Here is a 24,327-nt window from a genome sequence, read left to right as displayed (position 1 = left end):
TGGTACAGCAATCTGCTTAATCCTCCACAGAGAAATACCAGGCGTAAATTCCCTTTCCTTTAAGCCCACAAAGCAGCAAGAGATGAGGAGAGCCATGTTCCTCATGGAGATGAAGAACAGAGTCCCTCGTGGGTCTGAGCAAATGACACCTGTGTGTTGCCTGGGGTTGCTGTGGAGGACAGGGACCCACACGTCCCTCCTCACAGCTGCAGCCTTACACTTATGGCAGTGAGTAGGAGGCCACTGAAGTTCTATATTCCTCTAGGGATTTCTGGATTATGGGGTTTGTTTTTCTGTTTTTAAAGGGATCAAAGTTTCTAAGCTGATTTTCATTCAGATGTCTAACCGATAGTGGGTGACAGCAAAGGAAATCAAAGGAGGGAATTATTGTCTGTGCATCTCGGTTAGTCATTCTTGTGGCTGCCTTTAAAGCCCCACTTAACATAAACATAAAACCTTTTTGGCAGGTGGGCTCTGTGCTCGTACTCGGATTGCTGGATTTCTCTGTAACAGATGGAGTCTTTGTCCCTTTCAGATCTAGGGCTTTGCACTTGTTTTCTGTTTTAAACTGCCTTTTTATTTATTACTCATCAAAGGGAAACCACATAAAGGAAGTGGGGAAAAAAGAACATTTATTATTTTTCAAGCAAAGAAGAACTTAAAGGAAGACCTTCTATCAATACTTTATGAGCCTGGGGTCATTTCAATACGTTTTTGCAAGATGATTTCCTTTAACCAGAGCATGATTTGCTGCATCACGTCAGCTTGCAGGTTGGAGCTGAGGGTTCTGCCTACCAAAGAATTTAGCTGGAGAAATTACCCTTTTGTCGTGACAGCAGTTTGTGACTTGGCATCCTTTAAGATGTTGACTATCATATTTAAACTCAAGTTGACTGGCAGTGCTAATCCTCGTCTACCCATAGTATAACCTGAGAAGACATTCTGGTTCATAGCCTGAGCTTTTGAAAGAGCAGAGGCTCTCTCTTGCATAGCCTGTTTGCTGATGCATGCTCTTTAGTCACGCCTGTAGCTGTACCATTCTACCTTGGATTAATGTGTGGCCTGGAAGGACCACTTGATGTTCAGACTCCTCGTAACTGGAAATTCAGCCTTGAAGTTTAGTTCATGGCCTGACCTTCTGTAGAAGGCAACTGCAAAGAAGCAGGTAAGACTTACAGATCCAGCTGAGTCAAAAGGTGTGAGAAAGGCCTGGAACAGCTCTTCCCCCACTGCCCTCCCTCTCTGCAGTAGTTCTTATTTCCTATTCCAGGCACATCTGCACCTGAAGCCTCTTCTGTGGAGTGGGTGTTTGGTCAGTAAGTTGCAGAACAGAGCTGTACAGGAGGCAGAGTCCTGCACTGGGCACAAAGCAGCTCCCTTCTCACTTACCTCCCCTATTCTCATTAGCTGCCTGCTCGACAAAAACAAAGACAAATGTGCACACACAACTACCAACAGAAACAGAGAGAGAGAGAAAGAGAACGAAGGAAACAAAAGCAAAACAAACAAAGAAAAAAAAAAACAACCTGGCCAGTTGTGCAGATTTGTCAGAAAGAGAGCAAATCAGCTCACCTGCTGCAAGCTATGAGGATGAAAAGCAAGATGCCTAAATCAGGATCCCATCAAGAGCTAAATCTGTATCTGATTATTCCTTGTCTTTCTACTCTTTGAGGATATTTAGAAGATGCTGATGACATTGATTTCACGCAGAGAGATCCCAGAGCAAATCATAGATTGTATGCAGTGTGATAAATCTATTTTGTAGCCAAAGACCTGCCTGGACCAGTCTGAGGCACATTTCATTTGTATTGCAATGCCATTAGGTGGGATAAAAAAATTAATTTGCCAAACTTCCACTTTGCACTATGTTTGAGCTAATCTGTGAGCCCAGTGCAGGCTGCTGCCCTTCACCCTGCACAGCTGAGCAGCCCATGCAGTTCCCATGCAGAGTTCTGGGAACACATCACAGTAGGGTTAGACCTGGGCCAGGTATGTGCGTGCAAGCGGGATCTGCATTTGTTATGCTGGGGTACCGCTGTCTATGTGGCAGCTGCTCCAGCCAAGGCTGAAATGCAGCCATTTCTGGGGTGAAAGTTATAGTTTAGGTTTTTTGACCAAACTGCTTAGGATTAGTTGTAAGTTTGTGTTTGGTAGAAAAGAACAAAAGAAATCAGAATTAACTTGGGTAGCAGCTGGCCTGTGGAGTTAGGTCCTCTTCTTGCAGAAACAATAAGCCCTCAGTTCTGTCTTATCTAAAATGTCTTTTTTTTTTCTTCTCTGTTCTTGTTCACTTCAGTCAGATCAGTAAAATGATGCCAGCGAGGTGACTGGTTTGAGGAGAAGCTCTCTTGTTTGAACAACCATCTCTTATGGAGCCCAAGTTTGAGTTTTGTTGACTCTCCAGCTGTAGTACTGATCCAGACAGAGGGCTTAGCCTATGATGTCTGATGGGATCAGGGCACAAAGAGCAGTAAGAACAAGTGGATTGAGTACTACGGTTTCCACAAAACAAATCTCACAGTCACAGATAATTGAATAGATTTCTGTGCTTATTCCAGTTTTCTGAGCTCCAGAGATGCACTTTAAAGTGCTTCATTTTACCCCCAATTAACTTTAATTCATCTTGTCTTGAGCTCTTGAGAATGGAAACTCTGCCAGATTGGCTGTCTTTAGTCTTTTTTTTTTTTTTAATTTAAAAAAAAAGGGCTAGAGGACTTTTTTATTAAAAGAAAAAAAAAAGGCAAAAATATGAGGTTCACATTGATTGCACCAAATTCTTTAAAATAAGAGCATTTGAGTGAACTACTAAATTTTCACCTCTATGGAAATAAGGCTCTGTGCAAAGTGAAGAGCCTGATAAGTGATTATTACTTTCTGTGCAATGTAATGGCCTTGAAGAACTAAATGGGATGAATAAATAAATAAATAAAACCCTTGAAAAGAAACTCTATCAGTTTAACTCATTCACTTGGTAGTGTCTAATGAGTAATATTAAATGCTTCTACCAGAAAAATCAACATTTGGAGGGACAAGTCACTATTATCCCATTTTTGCATCAAGACCAGAATGTATTAGACACAACTGCAGCTCTAGTTTGTTGCAGACACATAGAAGTTGCTTTGGAATGATGAGAGTGGAAGGAAATTGCAATTTCTGTGAGTATGAACATGGCCTAAGTAATGCCATTTTGCATACAAACTCCATTTTGTACAGATGGATTGTTCACATACTGCATTTTCTTTTTTTTTTTTTTTTTTTCCTTAATCTTTCCATCCCCCTTTCTAATATACAGAAATGTGTACGTGGTCAGACATTTTGACTACTGCAGTAAGATAGGTTAGGTAAGTAAGTGTGAGGAAAAACAAAATAAGGGCGAGAATAATGCTGAGGAAATGCAGGTGCAGGGCTTCTCAGGAGAAGAGTTAAACTAAATAGAAACCCCTTGAACTTGGAATCTTCCATGGTACAGACATTTCAGTACGGTCAGCTGAGCAATACTGTGGTTTGGGACTACAAGTGCAGTAAAAAAAAGAGCATAAGCAGGGTAGAAACTGGAGAACTACTGAGCGAGTTACAGGTGTCCATCTTGTCTTTGACAGCAAACACTGAGTAAGAAGTTATTTCTATTGCTTTGTTACTCTATTTAATTTGGCAATAAAGTCTCCCGTATAACAAGAGCACTTATTATTGCTTCCTGACCACCTAAAATTGCAGTGCAACAAGAGAACACCTAATAGCCAATATGTTATCCCCATGGAAGGAAATGATCCATTAGCAAAATGCAATAAACTGGCAGGCAGGAGGGCAACTAAGCATTTTGACCCTATTAGCCTGGAGATAGGAAACCTGGTAATCCTAAATGTGATTCCCTCAGAGATAAGTTTAATTACTGAAAATGCGAGAACTGCAGTAAGCCTGCAAAAATCCCTTTTTCTTTGGAAGCAAATGGAAGCAGAACGGTAATCTAGCAGTTAGAATGCAGACAAAAACTTTACAGTTAGCCCAGTTCATTCTCAGGTAATAATAACATATATGTTGACTCTCCAAGGAGTTATCAGATGACCTCTTGAGTATATATTTCTGCTGTGCCTTTGTTTCCCTTTATTGGCGTTCTCTAGTATTTGGATTGTGCCCACAGTTCTGAAGCTCTCTATGCCTGGAGGTTTGTTGTGTCCTACAGTTAGAAGAAGAAGAGCCAAAAGATCTGGTAATAGACAGCCTTGTGACACACAGAGAAGTTAATTTCATGCTTGCTAGAGCCCCGTAATGCTGCTAAACATGGCCATCAAGGAAAAGTTATATTGTGTGAAGTGGGAATCTTTGACCCCCCCAAAATCATCCTGTATAAGTTTTTGTATTAAACATCGTAACTATCAATTCATGTAAGTATCCAAGTGTGCAAGTAACTGCTGATGACACAGGTTCCGAAAACACCATGCACATTTGAAGGGCTGCTCTGTGCCATTCCTTTGTAGGTTAGTACTTCTGGGCAGCAAGGTATAAGAGGACACCTCATCTTCATGCAGCTGGGGCTGGGCAGTGCTAGTATCACACAAATTCACATCCTGTGTCCTTAGAACTCTTTCAGGAGCAAATGAGAGTAGCTCAGCCATGCAGACATTTGTGATTTGTACAGCTGTATTTACAAACTTTCCCTGCCTGGATATATATTTTTAATAGTATTATCTACTATTATTAATTACTAATAAATAAATTACTAATAAATTACTTACTAATTAAAAATTAATTACTAATAAATAATTACTAATAAATTAATTACTAATTTTTAATACTATTATCTACCCTGTGTTTATCTATTGAAAGTAGAAGTAGCAGTATTCCAGGTTATATCCTTGCTGATTGTAGTTGATAGGTAGCTGTTTGTCCCTTATTAAAGGCATTATGCACTTTGATTAAGGTTGCTAAAAGAAATCTCTTCATAAGTAGCTAAGGGAAATCCAAAGGCAGTTATAAAAAATCTTAACTAGGTCTATGTCACGGTCTCCATTTAGCCTGACAGTTATCCATCTGAGATTCCAGATCTGAAAATATCCGTATGTGTAGCTCTGACCAAACTCTTGCTCTTTGAAAAAGGTGTAGGCTTCTTGTGCAGCTACAGAGAAACTAGGGTCATTCTGCCTAGATGTTCTGAACGTGCAGATGGTTACATCAAAACCTATGCAAACACAAAATGTATAGGACATATGCTAGAACAAGTTGTGATCATTTCTCATACTGTGACTCATGGCTGTCTGTCTGCATCTATGAAGCAGTTGAAGTTAGCTCAGTAGAGTCTTAACAATCTCTGCAGAAGTTAACCTGAAGAGAGCTCTTATGCTAGGACCATGGCCGTGAGTAGGGGTAGAAGGAAATTATTCATGTCAAGCAGAGTTGAAGGCAGTGATTCCTGACTTTTATTTTTTCCCTGGGCTTGCTGAGGAACTAGAATTCAGACGTTAGCTGTATCAGATAATATCCTCTTGAATATTAGTTGTACTGTTTTGTCTTTGGGGAAATAATGGTCTCTTTTCTAAAAGAGTTTGACTTCTTCAGTACAAGTCTTACATGTTTGTTAACTAGCATGAAAAGAACTGGGTATTTGATTTTTGAAAATAACTGTTGTGTGAAATGCTGAGAGCTCTGAGATTCTTTTATCTATTCTGGTATGCTGGGCACCAATCTAGGGAAGAAAAAAACTCAGCATAAGTCCTATAAATGTGTCATCCCCAGAGCCTGGTTAGCTTGATTCGTCAAAATTTTCCATCATATCTTCATGAAATAAAGCATGAACTGTATCTGCAGGTTGGAGGAAATTTTGGTGACCTAAGTCTGCACAAGGCAACTTTTCCTCCCTGGGAAGAAAATGCTACAGTTCTGGAAGTCTTACCTTCGGTCCCAGGAGCTGGAAGTAAAACCAGCTCCTCTCATCAGCTGAGAAACAACAAGGACTACAGAATTGTAATTTTGATCAGCAAGGCAGAAGTGAGACTTCAAGATATGGTTCTGCATGTTATCTCACCTAAATGGTTCATAAAACAGTCTCTACAATTGAGCAGAAATAACTGAGCTCTTTAACATCTCAGTAGCAGAGTATATCAATCATGTGGGGGAAAGAAAAACCTAATCTGCTAATAGAAAGTGTGGTTGATTAGCAGTGGGTGCAGTACCCGCTGTTGGTGGTAGGGAAACTAGTTGATAAGGAATCACTTAGAAGGAACCTGCATCATTGATGAGCTTAAGGAAGAGCCATGCCCTCGCATCACTGTGGGGAGAGGGACAGATGAACCAAGACGAGGGAGGAGGCAGGTGACCCCACTGCTTATCTTTGCTTCCAGGCTTCATTGTGCCATCGCGTGGGGCTGCTGCGAAATGCCTCCAGCGAGTTGTGAGACTTGAAGTTCTCACATCTGTTCTTCTTGACTTTAATGCACTGATGCTAAGCCCAGGGTCATTGGTAATATATTGAAGAAGTAACAAGTGATTGTGTAAATATGTGTCCCCCAGCCGTCCGTTTCTGTTAGACAGTGCTGGATATTTTATCACAAATTAATCATGCATTCTGACAGTAGCTGGAGTGGCATTTTCTGCTAAACTTATCCCTTTAATTAAATGTAGATGCTCCATCTTCAGGCTGACAGTCTCAGGACACCTGTTTAATTTTTTAATTGGGGCCAATGGTTTGCCTGTTCATCATGCTTTTCTTTTTTGCATCTTCTCATCCCCACGCATGTTCACATAACGCACTGAGCAGAGCTACAGATATTGAACAGGACAGGCTGGGTTGACAGCTAAGGTCATTTCAACGAAGTACTGGAGCGCTCGTGTGCTTCAATGAGAAGGCTGCTGTGTCTGTTAAATGCAGATTGACAGAAGCGTCTAAGGGACAACCTTTCTCTTCCATAGGAAGCATTTAATTACTGCTTTGCATTCAGTGGAAACGCTTGCAAGTTTCTGCACTCAGATCTCCCTAAATCAGCATGTGTCTGATCATTTTTTTTCCTTTCTATTCAGCCTGCTTGAAATGTTTGAGAGTTTTTTGTTTTGTTTTGTTTTGTTTTGTTTTTCGGTAGAGCATTTGGAGCGTTAAAATGGCCCTTTTGATCCTTTTAGAATCTCAAAACAACAAGTGGGTGAGCTACTCTTTTCTTTTGAGAATCCAGATGCATCTGCCCTTCCTGTGTGTGATTTCAAAAGGATGGTTTGTAAATACTGTGGTGTTTTGTGATTACGTTCTGAATCAAGTGTTTGATGCTTCATTCCTTTTAAGTGGATGATGATTATTTTTTTCTTCTTTTAATTCATAATGCTTCGTTGAAGTCAATAAAGATATATGTATATATATATATATTATCTTTTAAGTAATACAGTGTGCATTTCCAATGCTTTTCTAGCTAATGATCTTTAAAGACCTTGCAGAATGTAATTAAGCCATGCAACACTTGAGGTCTGATTTCTGCAAGGCTTGTTTGCTCACCACGTAAGTTGGCTGCTGATAGTACTTCTCTATGGAAAGACTGCTGGGTCTCCACACCTCTTCTTCCAGCTCTCTGAAGGCACAGTCCTCACTGTAACTATCTGCCTTGGGTGCTACAGCTCAGCAAGAAAGGAAACTGAAGCTCTTTCTGCTCACATTGCACCTGTTTCTACACAGCAGTTTGCAAGGTAACAGCTGTCAGATGGCTTCTTCTAAAAATGAGTTTTGGAATAATATCCCATTTATTCAATTGACTTAGGTCAGTGCATAGCAGAGCCGTGACTGTGGTTAATTCACAAACCTCATTCATGCTGGTGGTAACTTAGGCTATGGCAGGAAACCCTCCTCGGAGCAAAGTAATTTCACTTTGCCCATGTTCTATATGATGTAAGAGTTGTTCAGAATCATTCTTGTTTACCTTATCTGTGGCAACCTGCAAGCTGCAATCCCATGCTTTTCAGTGTATCCCATTTTATCTGGATCACGTTCCCTTGGGCCAGGGTGCCCTGCATTGGCCCACAGCACATCAGTGTGATGCCCATTTTTATTTTGATTCTGGCACTAAGAGATTGTTTCATTGTTAGATGAAAGTAGAAGTGGGGAGAAAGGTTCTCAACCTTGGGGAAAGCTCCTGCTGCTTAAATTCAGCAAGTCTGACAAAGGGGAAAGAGTCCTTCCACCTCTGCTTTTCCATCTTCCCTGTGTTTCATTAAGTGACACCCTCAGGAAAGAGGAGATGCTGTTGGCATGGTGGCACTGTCCCTGAACACAACTTCTGCAGCTTTGGTTAGGCTTCACCTGCTTCCTGGGGGAGCAGACTTTGTGTTTTGTGCTTTATCATGTTCAGTTATTTAAACCTGCTTTCTTTCTTTTTGCTATTTAAGTTTATTTTAGAATCATCTCCAGAATGCATGGGTTGGTTTTTCTTATTTTATGAAAAAGGCTTTAACAAAAAAAGGAATAAAAGACGGCTTCTTTCAGAATCAGTCATTAACCAATAGCAGAGTGGGACACTAATCCTCTTTTTGGTTGCTTCCTATATTGCTCCTTTTTCTGCTCCTCTCCTCCTTCCCTCAAAGTAGCACACAGCAAAATCCTTGGGAGTTGAAGAAGAAACAGTCAAGAGCAATCAGCTCTCCCTACTTGAGCAAGCGGGGCTGAAAGCACTGTGCTGAGTGAGAGTATCTGAATCTGGAGAGGGATGAAGTGCTGAAGTTGAAATCTAATCCAAATTTGACATGTTTTGGTGAAATACAAAGTCTGAAAAATGTTGATGCTTATTTAAAATGCTGATGATGATCTCCTGGCTCTGCACTGACAGCCAGATCTTACAAGTCTCCAAAGCAAATTCAAGTGGATCTGACCCGCCTGCTCTTAGGGTTTGGCTTGTTCTCTTTTATCCCAGGGCTGCTGCTGGACTCATGCTGATGTATCCACAACACAAAATAGAGCCGTCAAGAGGATTTCTGCGCTGGCTCTGGATCTTTCTACCCTGATGCAGACCACTGAAGCAGTGTAGAGCAATGTATGGAGCTGTTCCCAAGCCTGGCAGTCATGGCAGACTTAGATATGGAAGTTCATGCTAAAAGCCTACTGTTCAGAAAATATTTTCACTTTTACTCTGGGATTTGCCCAGGAGTGGCTCTGGTGTCTGAAAGCTTGATAGTATTTGTGAATGAGCTGGTCCCAGTCCAATCCTTAATAGCCATCTGTATTTCTCTGCATCAGACTGTGATCTAGCTCAGTCTGATTAACATAGCCCTGGAGAGAGCCACCGGCTAACAATCACAGTGAGAAACCTTATCCTCCAGCTCTGGACCACATCCATCACACCAACAAGTAAAGAGATGTGTGAGATTTTTATTTTTATTTATTATTATCATTTTTTTTTTTGCCACTAATGATACAGCATTTGGTCAGAGTCTCTGCTTCTGATTTAAAAGGCTTGGGGACAAGGTCTGACTCCCCTAACTCTGGCTCAATAGTAGCTTTTAATTTACCAGTAGCCTTGCCAGTGAAAATAGTTGCAGAGTAAAGGATAATGTGATGCGAAGAAAGGTAAAAGAATTGGCCCCATGATTAAAGCACTAAAAATAGCTAAATAGAGTTTCAAAGAAGATGTAATTACTTCTTTTATCTGCTCCGCTCTTATCATTTGTGAAAGTTACTGGATGTTTCTTGGTGTGTTTTCAGACCTGTGACTTGACTGCATATTGCTGAGTCTTTTATGCAGCTCCTGAACATTGCAGCAATCTCTGCTTAAACAAAAGTAACGGTGGCAGTCAGGTACCTATTGCATTTGTTATTTTTGTCCTGTCAACTCATGCTTTCAGAAGATACAATTTGAAGTCATTTTCTTCCATATTTATTCTCCATCAGTGAACTCCCAGATCAGATTTGCTCAGGTTTATAGTCAAGGTTTCTGTACCTGCTGGTGCTGAATCTTCAACCTGGCATCCAAAGCTCAAGCTGTGCTCTTTCTGCCTTTTGCGATATCATATTGGCAGTCATGGCTTTGGAACCGGACCCTCATCAGCAATTTTGCCAGAGATGCAGAAGGTGGAAAGAAATTTGCTTGCTGGTCTGCGTGAGTTTTGGTTTTGTCAGAAAACTAAACATGTGCTACACACAGCTCTTTTCTCCTTTGCATTGGCGTATCTCTGATGTTTTCAGAGCTGCTCCGTGCTTTCACAGGGACTGTTGAGGGAAGAACAGCACTTGGAACAGGCTCTGATGGCAGCTCTGGGTAGTACTATAGTGTCTTTTTTTTAACTGACTTTACCCTTCTGCTTGAAAGCAAACAAAAAATACCTCCTTCAGTTTATGGTCTTCATTGTTTCCTGATGCAGCCCATTAGCGAGACAAATGGGCACGCAGTACTGTACAGTACTGTCCGATGTGCTGTGGCTGCTGCATAAATGACAGTGTGACTATTTCCCGTGTGTTTTCTCAGCAAGGATCTTTTTAATTGTTGGAAGGTTTTCTCTCCATCTTCCATTAGTGTGATGTCATTATACTGCAGCTCATGGGATTTTACACTAAATATTTCACATCGGGAAGCAGAAATGGTACTTTTTTATTTTTTTGCATGTCGTGGTTTTGATTAGGAACTCCACTGATCCTTCTCCAAGAGACCTTGCTGAAATTCAGTTAGGGAATTAGAAGTTAAAAAGTGCATGAAACATTTCTGTCCAAGTTAGGCCAATAGGTATTCTTACAGTTCCTCAGTTTTTTTCTCTTTCTCTCAGACAAGCCTCTTAACCTCTGTAGTGAAACTAATATTCTAGTAGGAAAGACAACCAAAGAGTTTGTTTTGGCTTGAATGTGCTGCTGAATGCAGGAGAAGTTGGTAGGGATATTAGGAAGAATAACCCATGCTTTGGATGTTCAGGAATGTTCTGAGGTCTTCATTTATTACACCACCTTTTTCCTTCTAAGTATTTTGGATCTAGTTGGAAGACTACTGCCAGAGGCAGAATGACAGTGAGAAAGTCAGTTCTGTCGTTGTTTTTGGTTGTTGTTGTTGTTGTTTTTTAAACATAAACAAGCTTTAGTCCAAATGTCAATGTAGTTTCCATGTGTTGTTATAATTTGGCTAGCTGGGAAATCTATGGCTTTTTCTCTGAGGTTAAATCAAACTATGCCTATTTATATAAAAAGAAAAATGTTCCCCCCAGTTTCTTCCTCTGGGGCTAAGTATTGAAGTATGCAATCTCAGGGAGGCCAGCTGCCAGCGCAGAGAACATGAGCAGAAAGAACTTTCCTTTAATGAACAAGTTTATTTGCCATTAATGCTGTTGATTGGTTTCATGACAAAATATCTCAGTGCAAAACAGAGCTGCCTTGTCTTCCATCCAGGGACTGCTTATCAGCTTTGACGTTACAAGCTACTCCGTTGTACGTTTTCAGAGGACTGTGAAATTTCTTAGAGCAAGTGGCAAAAGGTGATTTTTTTGTTTCTTCAAGGCTGTGCATGCCAAAATCTTGACAAGGTGAAGCCCTGTGTAGTGTATTTGTTGGCATATTTCCTTGCCCTTCTGAAAGTCTGTTTTGATTTTGTTGGTTTTCTGCTCTGTACCTTCAAGCAACAATTCAACTTTAACAATGCATGTGAAAAACTCCACGAAGAGTTACTTCTGTGTGATGGCTGGCTCAGAAAACAACTCTTTCCTGTGACTTACGTCCCTACTCTCAGCTGCCAGCTGAGACATACAGTGCTTGCTCCACTGGATAGTGCTTATACAAATTGTACTTGTGTGGGCAGCACCTGTCAAGTCCTCAACCTAAGTACTCAACTCTGAGTCCTTAAGGCTTTATTCCCGTGATTTGTTTTTATTCCTTCCCTCCATAGTGTGCCATCACAACTTCTGGAGTTGCTGATTACCATCAGCTAACCAAATCTGAAAGGTGGTAGTCTCAAAAATGAGTTTCTAAAGTCTTTGTGGAAAACAGTTGAGAGGATGCTTTTATGACATTTTCCTCTGCCCAAATTGAAGATGGCAATTTGGATTCAGCTCTTCTTAAATCAGAGAAGCTTACATGGGAGAGCTCTTGGGAAGACCTAACTGTAGTTTTAAAGATTCCAGCTGAAGGTTGTACTATTCTGGCTGTCTGCATTGGTCAGTGACGAGATGTGAATCTGCTGGGAAAAAGGCTTTTCCTATATGACCTGCAAGGTCTCGGCTTGTGTAGCTGACAGGGACATACATTTTGCCCCGTGCAGATCTAATTTCAGCTGCTGAGGTTTTTCGTGTTGGTGGCGAACTGCAATTTTTGCTCTTGCTCAGACCTTTCATGGTGGTATGCCTTCTCCCCACCACCATCAAAATTTCCTGTAGGGGCCTTGCTGGGAGCAATGGACATGCTTACAACATGGAGGGTTGATTCAGCTGCCACTCAGAGCAGTAAACCCTAATTTAAGACATGCTATGTGTTTACATCCTCAGTATTGAACTGGCAGTTATGGGGACAACAAACTATTCTGCAAATTTCCCACATTGTTCTGCCTGTAAAACAATGTCTGTACCCTGAGGGCACACAGCTTGGAGCAAGGATTGATCAGCCAAAGGCAGCAGTGCAGAGCAATCCCTGCAATTTCTGCTCAGGGCTGCTCGTGAGCTGTTTGCCTGTCTCTCTCCTTATGTGTAGATTTTTAAAGCATTGGAACATGTTAGTAGGGAAAGTGGTGCTGTTTTGGAAATGGAACCCAACCCTTGCAGTCTTCAGCTGCAATAGATGAGTGAAAATAATAGGAAATCTGGGTGAAGCTGTAGCTTTGACCCAGGGTGAGAGATGTTTGCTATTTGTTCTCCAGGAGTTTTGGAATCACTGTACTGTGTTACTCTCCCAGTCACAAAAGCTGTTTTTTTGTCTTCCTCTTAAAGTAAGGTTTATTTTTTTCTCCCTGCCAGCCCAATCTCTATCTTCTGTGCTGACCGATACCCAGCTCAATATCTTCCAAACTCTTTGATTTTACAGCTGCTATGAAATGTGTAGCTACTGCGCTGTTTAGATTTAATGAGATACCTCATGCAATTGCTTGCCTACTTGTGGCTGGTATTATAGCTCAGATTTCCTTGCTATCTATCTTGGCATGCCCCATACTTTATTGGATATTCAGATTAAATCTTGATTCTCTTCTTAAGGTGTCTCTGAAACATGGGTTCAAACTAAAGCCCAAACAGATGGAGAGAGTTGATTGCACTATGTATGAGGGCTGCTCCAAAAGTAATACCTCCTATTTTATTACATTGGCCCATTAAAGAGGCAGATGGTGGCGGTATGGCAGTAGAGGTTGAACCTTTCCACCAGTATTCCATTCCATTTAGTTGCTGTGCAACAGATGGCAGCAAAGTAGCAGCCTAAGAAAACGGCATCTGACATAAAAGTGTGTATGAAGCAAAGGTGTGGCATTGAACTCTTTCAAGCAGAAAACAATTGCGCCCATTGATATTCATCAGCTCTTGCTGAATGTGTATGGACACCAAACAGTGGATGTGAACACAGTGAGGAAGGTAGTGATTTCAGCAGTCGTGAAAGACAAGCCACATTCCAGATGATTGCACATCTGTTACACCACAAAATGAAGAGCGTCTCAATCAGTTCATCTGCACAAACTGGCTAATAGTGGTTGCTAGGTTGAAAAACAGCGTTTTGTTGTTAAGGAATTGCTCTATCAAATAGCATTATTGCTCTCTTTCTATCTATTGTAGTTTCCATAGAAATAAATGGGAGGTGTTACTTTTGGAGCAACCAATGTTTTGTTTTTTTTTCACTTATTCTTGTGGATGGATTTGTAGTTATCCTAATGATGTTTGGCTGATGTCTGAGAAGGGCCAAGGTGGCAGGTTGCCCAATGTGCTGCAACTGGTCTGGAATGAGCTGGGAGCCTCCAGATCCTGGCAGGAGGAGGGACTTGGCAGGCACAGTGTCCCACCTTCTAATGTCCTTGGCTTCAGGAATTCTTCATGCCTTTAGCTGAGAAGCTCAGTCAAGCCCAGCATGTCATAAAAAAATCTGGTGTGGATGAAAATGGCATGTTTGCTTCTTAGCAGATCCCATTTAAGTGGCAGCGTGAGCCGAGATATCATCTTCTGTGTGCTCTTTGTTCTGAGCTTGTACAGACGGTGATTTGCATGGCCATCGCTTCCAGAGTGTCGTCTGCCTCAGACCAGATGTTCATCATTCCTCTGCTGAGACTATGCTCTTTTCTTCTTGTTCCTTACTCTTGAAAGAAATCTGAAGACACTGTCATCAAGACTGCAACTCTGCTGCCTCCCTTTGAGTGACTTACACTCAGATAATATCAGTACAGTTAATGGTGCTTAACCCTCCCAATGGCAGCTGCTGCCATTCATACTGACAGTCCCTCCCAGCTTCTGTTTTTCAGACCTTTGTACATGTATTAGTAAAATGGAAGTAAGCCACTCTCTTCCATGAAAACAAGACAAACAGCTAGAGGCGTCATTCTATGTGGATACTGATGTCCCACTGAAAATAAATTTTTCCCATGCCAAATCAGTATGGAGGGTTGTGAATATCAGCTGTTGATGGACTCGAGGGATTGATGACTGACTGAATAAGCCCTGCTAAAGCTGATGGGTTTGGTGTTATGTGGTCAAAGCTGTGCTCACTGGCATTGCAGTGTGAATGTAGGCTTTGAGGACAAGATTAGGGTAAGTTCTATCTTATATCACGATATACAAAAAGAAGTTCCTGGCTGCTTAATATATTGTGAAAAGTCTTTTGTCTATCCTGGTAGTGTGAAAGCATCTCCTCTTTGTTTTGTTGCTTCATTTACTTTTCTTGCATTTAATTTTGCTGCTAGAGTTCCTGACTCTTCTTGCAATATGTGAAACAGTTATCCACAGGGAAAAGACTCCAAGATCTTGAATTGCAAAAAAACAAGTACAGTATGTTACACAGCAAAAACAAGGGTTTTTTCTGTTCTCTCTCTTCTCCTCTGCCCACTCACTGTGCCCACCAATGCATTTTGTATAATACAAATACGATTTTGGACAGAACTGTCTTTTCTGTACTTTCTTTCTTACTCTGACTGAATAGAGCATGTAATTCCTGCAGTAGGATTGCTTTAGGTTATGATGAGGTCTTTGAAAATCTCTTGTTCTTTAAGTGTTCTCGTTCTTGGATGCTGCTATTGAATTTGATCAGTTTTTTACAGATAGCAAGATTCTTGTCTAGTGCTTTTGTGCCTCCCTTTCTGCAATATTGGTCAAATGATGCAATTAATTATAGGGACATGAAACATTGCCCAGTATTTATTAGGCCCTGACAGTGTGGTCTGTGCCTTATGAAACAGGAAATCACAGTCCCTGCTTCAGTACTCTAGACTGCTGAGCAGAGTGGTGAATATGACATCCAAGCAGTGTCTGGGAAGGATCAGATCATCAAAGCTTGGTCTTAAAGTTACTCATGGCCCTTTTGTTACAATTAGTTTGCAAGTCCATGCTGAAGCAGTGTCTCTCTGGAAAGATGTAAATGGAAGAAGTGTGATCAGGCACTTAACAAGTAGACATCCTTAACGTGTTGAGGGGCTGCATTCAAGGGAGGGCTTTGAGAAAGAGCAAAGAGCTGATTGGGAGTGTTAAAGGGAACATGGGATACAAGGAGAAGGAGAAAATGATGAGAGCCAAGCTGCTGGTGGGATTAGGCTTCTGTGTGTTGAGAAAGAAATCCAGGTTTATTGTGTTTTAAATGAAGTCAGTGGACGGATTCAAAGATGGGATTAGCACAGCCCAGTGCAGAGAAAGAACAAAACAGTAGAAGAGCACTGGGCAGATAGAGAGTGAAAGGCAGGGGAGCATCGAGGTCACACCTAGGTTGAACAGGGAGAATGAATTAGGTCGGACCTAGATCTCTTAAAACAAAAGTCACCGTTAGATTGAGCAAATAAGACGTGAAGAAAAGCAGGTAGCAGGGTAGTTTGAGTATGCATCTAAATGGGAGAATTCAGTGCTGGGCACATTTCTTCTTCCCAGGAAAGCATTAAAAAGTATTTTTCCATCTGTGTTTTTCACTTTATATTTTGGAGCGTGAAACTTCTCTGTGCTTGCTCAGGCCTGATTTGGGAGAGGAGAGGTAGCACAGGATGGCCAGCACAGTTTCGCATGCTGGGGTAGCATTTTCCATTTTGCTAGTTGCTAAAGGCATGGGTTGAGTATTGGAGTTCCCTTAGTCCCCCACTCCTCAGTACCCAGGTGCCAGCCCTTAATGCTGAGAAAACAGAGAAGGAATAGAAGTAAATGGTGAGCCAGTGCAGACTGCAACCTGTTCTGCAGGATATGGGGTGTTAACTCCTACAAGGGGCTGGCAGCTGGGGCTGCACTTGACAGTGTGATGCCTGCTGAGACTAGAGTCTCTTCTTGTCTATTTGCATTTTCTTGGAGGCTGATTTACATAATGTAATGCAGTAATGGGATGCTGACACGTGACTCTGGAATTGCTTATTTGCCTTAATGCCAATCAGTTGGTGCTGGCAACTGGCTTTTTTTTAATTCAAAAAGGGAATCTTCCAAGTCTCCTGACTAAACCCGCTAGCTAATCAGCAGGACATTGGACATCAGATTCTCTGTCTTGTATTGAAGTGTCCCTGAATTAAGACTCAGTGATAATAACGCCTCAGAAGAAGCAGACACAGAAACCCAGCTGGAACGTTTCCTTGATTGCTTGTTGATGTATTTTTCAAATGGTTTGTGTCAATGAAGTGAGCTGATGCATGTGCCAAATTCATATTTAAATTGTCCTGTTCCTTACTTCCTAGCACAAATATCCACCCACCACAAAGTGCTTTGTGCCATATCTAATGATGCATTCTCCTGACGCACTGTTCCCTTAACACTAATGCTTTCTTTTTGCAGAGGTGGGTCTGTGGCTTTTTTTTTTTTTGTAGCCCCTGTGATTAATGAAGACAGTGTTGAATCTTCCTTGCCTTTTTCTCCAGCTGATGGCCTGCTCTTTCTATCCCGTCAAGGGAGAGTTCTCTGGGGTATCTGTGTGTGTTGGTATGAGCTGGATCAAAGAGATGACAAGCAGAATATTTTGCTGTAGCTGTGAAATCTGAAAGCAGTGCTATTTCTTCAGGCACTTAGAGTGCAGGGCTTCGGTTTGCCCAGCCAAGTGCCGGGTGAACTATGAATTATAGTTTAAAAAAGCATTGGGACAGTTCACAATTGTGTACATTGTTATGAAGTCAATAAGCAAGTTATGTTGGGTCTTCCTAGCTGAATACATGTTGTGTTCTTTTAACACACGTTTAAGCTTTATTATCTCCCTGTACTCTTCTGTGATTTTTTGTTTCTCTCTACCCCCTCATTCTTCAGCACTGTAACCACACCTCGGTCTGTCTTTTTGTGCACTGTAAGCTAAATAACAGGGACAAGTGTTATAGCTGCTGTGATTAAATGAGACCTTCTGGAATATTTCAGCAGGGACCAGGCCCCTTGAGCAGACTGGAAAGGGCCCAGGCTTGCATATGGACAGCAGGCTCTGCGAGTTGACAAGACTGCTCCCGCTGCACAGGGTGAGCAAGCCCTCTATGTATCAGCTGCCTGCAAACGGTTATAAAGCAATCTGCCACAGATTGGGGAAAGGTTACAAACATATGGAATCACTCATTTGGCTATCTCTGAGCTAGAAAACAAAATAAATCTGTGCAATTTACCCAAAGTATGTGTAGGATACAATGTCATTTTTAAAGGCCTGTTTTAGAGTCTGGTGCTAAGGAACGGTGTGTTCCGGGGCCTCCCTAGTAGGCAGGAAGCACATGCCAAGCTGTAGCTACTCTGCACCCATGAGGTGACAGCGGTGTGGTAGACCATCTGATGCTTAGAAATTAAATATAGCAAGATGTAAAAATGAGACTAGATTCTTAAATCTGTATTTTTTTGTTTTTGTTTTTCTTTATGGATAGGTGTAGCAAATAGATTTTCTCTTTCATGGGGCTTTGCTCATCTGTTGTGGGTGGCAGCGCTATTTATACATGACTCTGGATGCTCAGCTCATGATGGGTGCTGATGGACACCAGCCAGTTTGGTATTAGACAGGGACATCTCTGCCAGATGAAACACACTTTGAAACGCTTGTGTGAAGGGGCAGAGAAAAAAGGAGGAAAGCTGTTAAGGGATTATCTGATCCTGACTCATCTGACATGATTGTCTGGGTGGAGAAGGCAACTGATGTGAGCAGTTCCTTCCAGTCCTTGCATAGTGCTTGCAGATTTGCAATTGCTACTTTAAAATAAATACTTACATAAGCAGGCAAGAGCTGGACAAAACAGTCAGGAAAGAAGCTGGACTGTACTGGAGGCTGTTTCTAGTAGCACTTTCTGCAAACAAAACAACATGTGCAGTACAAAACCTATTAACTCAATTTGCTGTATTTATGCTTTGTGTATTCAAGAACAGCATGTTGCTATGGGCCATCCTGTAATCCAAATTGCCTCGTAGGGACTCAGAGCTTTAAACTGTTCCAGAAGTTTCACAGCACTTTCTTCCCTCCAGAGGCCACCTGGCAGCACTGCAGATTTCTACATGCGATTTTCATCTGAGGTCTTCCCCAGCTATGCATAAATCATGGCAGCAAAATTATCTGAGAATGCCAGAAGCTTTGAAAAAGCCTTCTGGGGCTGGGATGTAACCAGGCCTATCCTGAGAGACTTCATTTCGCCTTCACTGGGGCTTTTTTTTTTTTTTTTTTTTTTTTTTTCCCTCGGATCTCCTATGTTGTTCTTTAAACAGTTTAAAAGTGCTTTCAGGAAGTCACGGGAATGCTTTCATGGTTGAGGTGCACTGGGTCAACATCTGCTCGAAGGACGGATGCTGGATTTTAGGCACTGTGCAGAAAATACCTGCTGATGAGTTTGGTTTGCATCTGTGGTGTGTGAGTGCCTGAGCAGACTTGCATGCGGTTGACCCTAGGAAGGGAAGGGATGCTTTCTGCAGGGTTCGCTGGGTGCCCTGCGACCCTTTCCATGTGTGCTAATTCCCCTTGGGTGTTGCATGGAAGCTGGGCCCTCCCGCTGGTGGGCAGAGAGGATAACAGTCTGTCAGCAATGGAGTCTCTCTGTGCAGAACTGAGGGCTCTGAAGTGATTTCGGTTCTTGTTGCTTAGTGGAAAGATCTGAGGAAGGTGAAAGTTGAAGTTGCGTCTGCTAAGGGGATTCCAATCCTAACATACAATGCAATGTACTAATTAATTTAGCAACTTAAAAGCATAGACCTTGAAGTCACAGGAAACGACTGCGTGGAAGCAGGTATTTGTTATATCTGGGTAAAACATGCCACAGGGGAAAATCCTGTATTGCTAGGAGAAAAGCAAATAAGGGAGGGGAAAATAAAAGCAACCAGCAGTGAGATGGTGGGTGAGTCACAGCAGCTTTCAGGTACACATGGATTATTGGGAAGGCTGATGGAAACGTGTTGTTTTCCTCTTTTTGGCTGGTAGGTGGAGTCAGCTCTGGGCCATCATAGCCAGCTGTGCTGTTACTGCCCTAGCTAACCAAATAGGTGCCTGTGCAATTAGTCATGAGATAAAACAGGAAAGAGCTATTATTTTGTTAGCATTGGCTCAGGCATTGTGAATTGGGACTAACAGACATGTTCAGCAGAATTTGGCAATACTGCAGTGTGTTTCTAACCTTATAATTTGTTACCAGTCTTTCAGTAAGCAGATATCTCTAATATTGGTTGCTGATCAAAGGTATATATTTGAAGTACTGAAACTAGCGTATGTGTTGCCCGATACCAGTGGTGGGTAGAAGCGATTCATTTATTCTGATCTGAGTGGGCATTAGAAAGCGTACAAAAATGCAGCAGGTGGATGATGCAGAGCTGTTCCATTTTTCCTTTAATGTAGGAAAGCAGACATAATTGCATCAAGTAGTGCTTTTGAAATATCAGATGTCCATTAGTGCATAATTAGCAAGTTAATGATGTGTTGCCAAACATGCAATGACCTCTTTTTCTCCGCCAAACTTCTAGACACTGTTACTTATTGTGCTAGCTTCTTGAATTTGCGCAGGGAAAATGTGTTCTGGTGGCAGCATGGTTAGCTGTGTGTTCTTAAAAGGGCTCAACTGTCTTAGTCCTGGCTATGTGAAACGCTCCAACTTCTGGAAGCAAACTGAATGTCTTTATAACATGCAGTAAAACGTTATTCTTAATTTTTGCTGTTGCCTTGGATGTGTCCAGGCTTCCTTAGAATAGGGATGCTATAACAAAACCAAAATGCCACCAATAAAAATGGAAATTTTAAGCTGTTTGAGGATAAAATGGGGATTTTTACAAAGTTTACTGCAAGAGTCCAGGATTTAGCATCTAGTCCTTTCATATGCTTTTCTGTGCTCCATATATAGTATGTGATTGTTTGAAGGAATAATTAATTACAGATCTACCTTGATCTTTTATTCAGATAAAACTGACTAGCTTAGGAGAGCTAGGTTATTAGCCAATGTAAGTCTCTTGCAATAAGCTTGAATCCAAATGTCGACATTTTAATTGAAAATGGTTGCTGATTAGAAAGGAATGTTCTTTTTGTTCATTTCTGACATAGTATATTATGTTAGGTCAAGTTCCTTTTGGCTCATATTAATGAGATGACTTCAGTGGTGATTAAAAATAATAATTAAAAAATTGCTCTCTAACTAGAAAATCTCTATCTGTTTGGACAGTGAATGTTGTCTAGGGTAAGCAATTGCATGTTCCATCAGAACTAATTTTGGTATTTCATTATGGCACGACAAATAGCTTTGTGCACATTGTAATATTATCCCCAGAAAGATACTGGCTTTTGAAGTTTGCCACGCTACGTGAAAGATTCAGTGCATATTTTAATGGATAAAGGGCAATCTTTCCAAATTTTCCTTATAATTTGGAAGTTACTTGCTGTTGGGTTTTTTCTTTTTTTTTTTCTTCTTTTTTTTCGGATAGTCGCATTGTGTTTGAATGCAGTTATTATTTACTGTCCTAAATCAAGTTTTTTTTGCCTGCAAGTATCTCACATATCTCTTCATTCCCCAGGTCTTTCTCTTTGCTATGTTTAAGTATTCTTTGTATAACATATCCCTTTGTTTTGATCACCAGCCTTCATTGTCATGCCTTCTTCCATGGTACTTTTCACATAGATCTGCCTCTATCTCTTGAAAGATTAACTGATCTATCTCCTTTCTTTTTCTTTTTGGACACGGTTTCCTTTGAGAAAAATGATGCTTGTCTGCTAATAAAGACGAGTTGCGTTATGTACTGCTCTGGAAGGTCTTGTGGTGTTACCTTTAAAAAGTTGCATTTGCTAGTGCTGCTCTAAGGTTTACAGCCAGACAAGATATATTTCTTGCTTTGTTAGTCTTGGTCTGAAAGGTCCTTTAGGATCTTTAGTGCTACACAGACTACAACTCATGTTAAGAAATTAATATATAGTGAGGAAAATTCTTGGTTCACATAACTCTTCACAGTCTATTCATTTACATTTGTTTGGGTCATGGTTTTATTTATTTTATCTTAGTGCCTGCTACATCAAACTTCTGTGGTAAGTCAAATTGTGGAGTGATTCAGAGTTCTGCAGAATTTGCTGAGGAAGGCAGGCTTGTAGCCAATTTAACCACCTCCAAAACTTACTCGCTTTCTGCTCAGCACACTCTAATCATAGGTAAATAGAACAGAAAAATTTGCCACTTCTTTTTCTCCATTTGAGATTTTTGAGGGGAGAAAAAAGGTATCTGAAAAATCAAAAGTTACAGAACAAAAATGTGGAATGCACCATTCCCCCCCAGAGAAACACCGAGGTATTTAAGTATAAAGGGGAATTAGAAAGCAATATTTTCTTCACAATGGTCAAAAATAAATGCATAGTAAATACAGGGAGAAAGGAACCTTCTTGTTTCTTGTATAAGAAAATTGTACTTGATTCCAATCTATTGGAGACATTATTCCAGAAAAATTGTGGTTGGTCTGTGTGGGAAAAAATGGCTGCTGTAAAGTTGTCAAGGTTAGTGTGATCTGTTGAAACTTGCTGATGGAAGTGCAAGTCATGCAGCTCAGCTGTGCCTTGGGAACAGCTGTAACATGCATAATTGCCCTGAGATGCTGGAAAAGAGAGTGTGTGCTCAATACCAGCTCTCCTGGGTGTCCACCTGTGTCTCCAGTAGCTGTATTTTTCCTTTCTTTTCCAAGACATTCTTCTAAATAACTCAAGACTGGAAAGTCTTGCACACACAGCTACACAAAAATTTAGCATGGTGTTCCACTGATGCTAACACTAGTAACGTCTTTTCACTGGAGCACCAAGAGACTTTATTTCTGGGCTTTGATCAGTCTTATTCACATCAACTTCCCTATTCACCTGCAGAGCTTGCCAGGTGTGGTCCAAGGTGCTACAAGACAAGCTGCTAGTTCACTGGGCACAGGGAATCAAATAGTATTTAATGGCACTCTGATTACCTTCCATGAGGTCCAAAATGCTAATATGCTTTCTGTTGTATTTGAGACAGAGCTGGTTGGTAGGTGTAGCGGAAATGCTAAGCCATGGCTTGAAACAGTGATTGAGCACCTGGTAGGAAGGCAGCACCAACCCAGGGGAGCTCAGGTGTGTGCGATGCACCGGAGTGACTTCCCAGACCTCATTTAAAGGTTAGCAGTGGAGGCAAGGGGATCTCTTGCTGGAGATCCCTGTATACCAGAGACCTTCCAAAGGTAATCTTCTTTATTTCTTTGCCCATGGTTGTTGTGTTTGAGCATATCCTTGCTTGCTGCAGCCTCAGACCTAGCTGTTCTGTTGTCACTGTTGTGCTTTCCATTTCCATCGCACTACAATAGGTTAGTAATTGCAGAGGCCACTGAGGCAGGTTGTATGCCTTGCAAACAGGATGGGACACCTTGACTCTTTATTATCTTTGTAATGTACAGTATTTGTATAGTATAATAATTGCTGCCTTATTCTGGCAAATGGATGTTTTGAAATTCTGTTCAAGTACAGCTGTTAAATGAGGTCTGACTAAACAGGAGCACTCAATCCCATAACCCTACCTATGTAAATGGTGGCGATCTGTAAATCCAAATTTGAAACTGGCCTTTCTGGAGTAGTTGGTTGGACTGGAGACTGCCAGAGGTCCTTCCCTGTCTGATTTGTTCTATGGTGCTTGTGCCAGGTCCTTCAGAAGAGAAAGGATTTCTTCTAGTACTATTAGTCTGCGTAATTCATTTTTTTGTTGTGAATAAACATACATTCAGTTAGAATGTATTTCCATACATTCTACGTTTGTTTTGGTATGTGGCGGAGGGGGCAGTGTCAGGAGCTGATGAATTTAAAGAAAACTGTAAGAGCGTTCATGATAGCTAGGCAGAAAGTTGTGTCACCATTTGACAATTTTATGGCTTAGAAATGCTTCCCATTTTGAGCTGAATGAAGCCCTGAAATGTCAAACAATCAGTGTGGGTGCTTTTTTGGAGGGGTTGAGCCAGGGAAGGGAGGATTTGCTCTATCTCTGCTTGAGAACAAGGGAAATAAAATGTCATTGGTATTTTGACACACATCCCTCGCTTCAACTGTAAACCAAAAACATGAGGTCATTTAGAAAATGTGGATATGATATGCATGAACAGTCAGGAAACTTGAAGAAGATTACCTTAACTTTGAAATTCAAATTGTGTTAAAACTAATCCTTTCTGGCAAAACAGTTGTTTGGATTAATTGGTGAGTTATTTGATTGTATTTTCCCAGATAATACTGTTTATTTTAAGCTTTCTATTTTTTTAAAGGCCTTACGTTTGATCAATGGCCAAGATACTCCATAAGGAAACTGTTCTCATTTTTTTTTTTTTTTTTTTTCCTGAGGTGAAATATACATCTAGAAAATGTAGTAAAGAAAACCTAGGAATCATAACTTTACCTGCTCTTTAAAAAACTGTTTTTAATCTTGACATCCTAAATAACTGTTTAAATCTTCTACAAGAAGAAATATATCAATACCATGAACTTATATTTAAAAAAAATAAAAGCAGATGTGACTGGCAGAGTATGCGTATTTATAGCTTCTCTATTGCTGCTGTAATCTACATTCATTTCTCTGTGACTCCAAAGAACTGTACTAGCAAGACTGCATATTTTAAAAGCATTTGAATGATTACTTGTTCATGTCAGTGTGTGTAGTGAAGCAAAGGAAAATTCCTTTCCTCTGCTAATATACCCTGTAAGTAAATACTCTTTAAAAATTATTACCTACTTTGGCCTACATCATACATATAAATTCTGAAGAAATCTGTGATCTTTTATGGCCTTGGATGAAATTTTATTTTATTTTGGTTTATTTTACTTTTTTGGTTTATTTTACTTTTTTGGTTTAT

At 40.9% G+C, this 24,327-nt stretch overlaps 1 protein-coding gene across 1 annotated transcript in view; it reads left to right on the top strand.

The window, feature by feature from the left end:
* AGBL4 (AGBL carboxypeptidase 4) overlaps positions 1 to 24,327 on the top strand; it is an 849,283-nt gene that overhangs the window by 597,577 nt on the left and 227,379 nt on the right. The window lies entirely within an intron of this gene.

The sequence above is a fragment of the Lagopus leucura genome, unplaced genomic scaffold (assembly GCF_019238085.1).
Source record: "Lagopus leucura isolate 7727_CA_CO unplaced genomic scaffold, USGS_WTPT01 Super-Scaffold_100009, whole genome shotgun sequence".
Classification (NCBI taxonomy): Eukaryota; Metazoa; Chordata; class Aves; order Galliformes; family Phasianidae; genus Lagopus; species Lagopus leucura.
The sequence above is the reverse complement of the archived record's forward strand: the minus strand, read 5'-3'. Positions and strand labels throughout refer to the sequence as shown.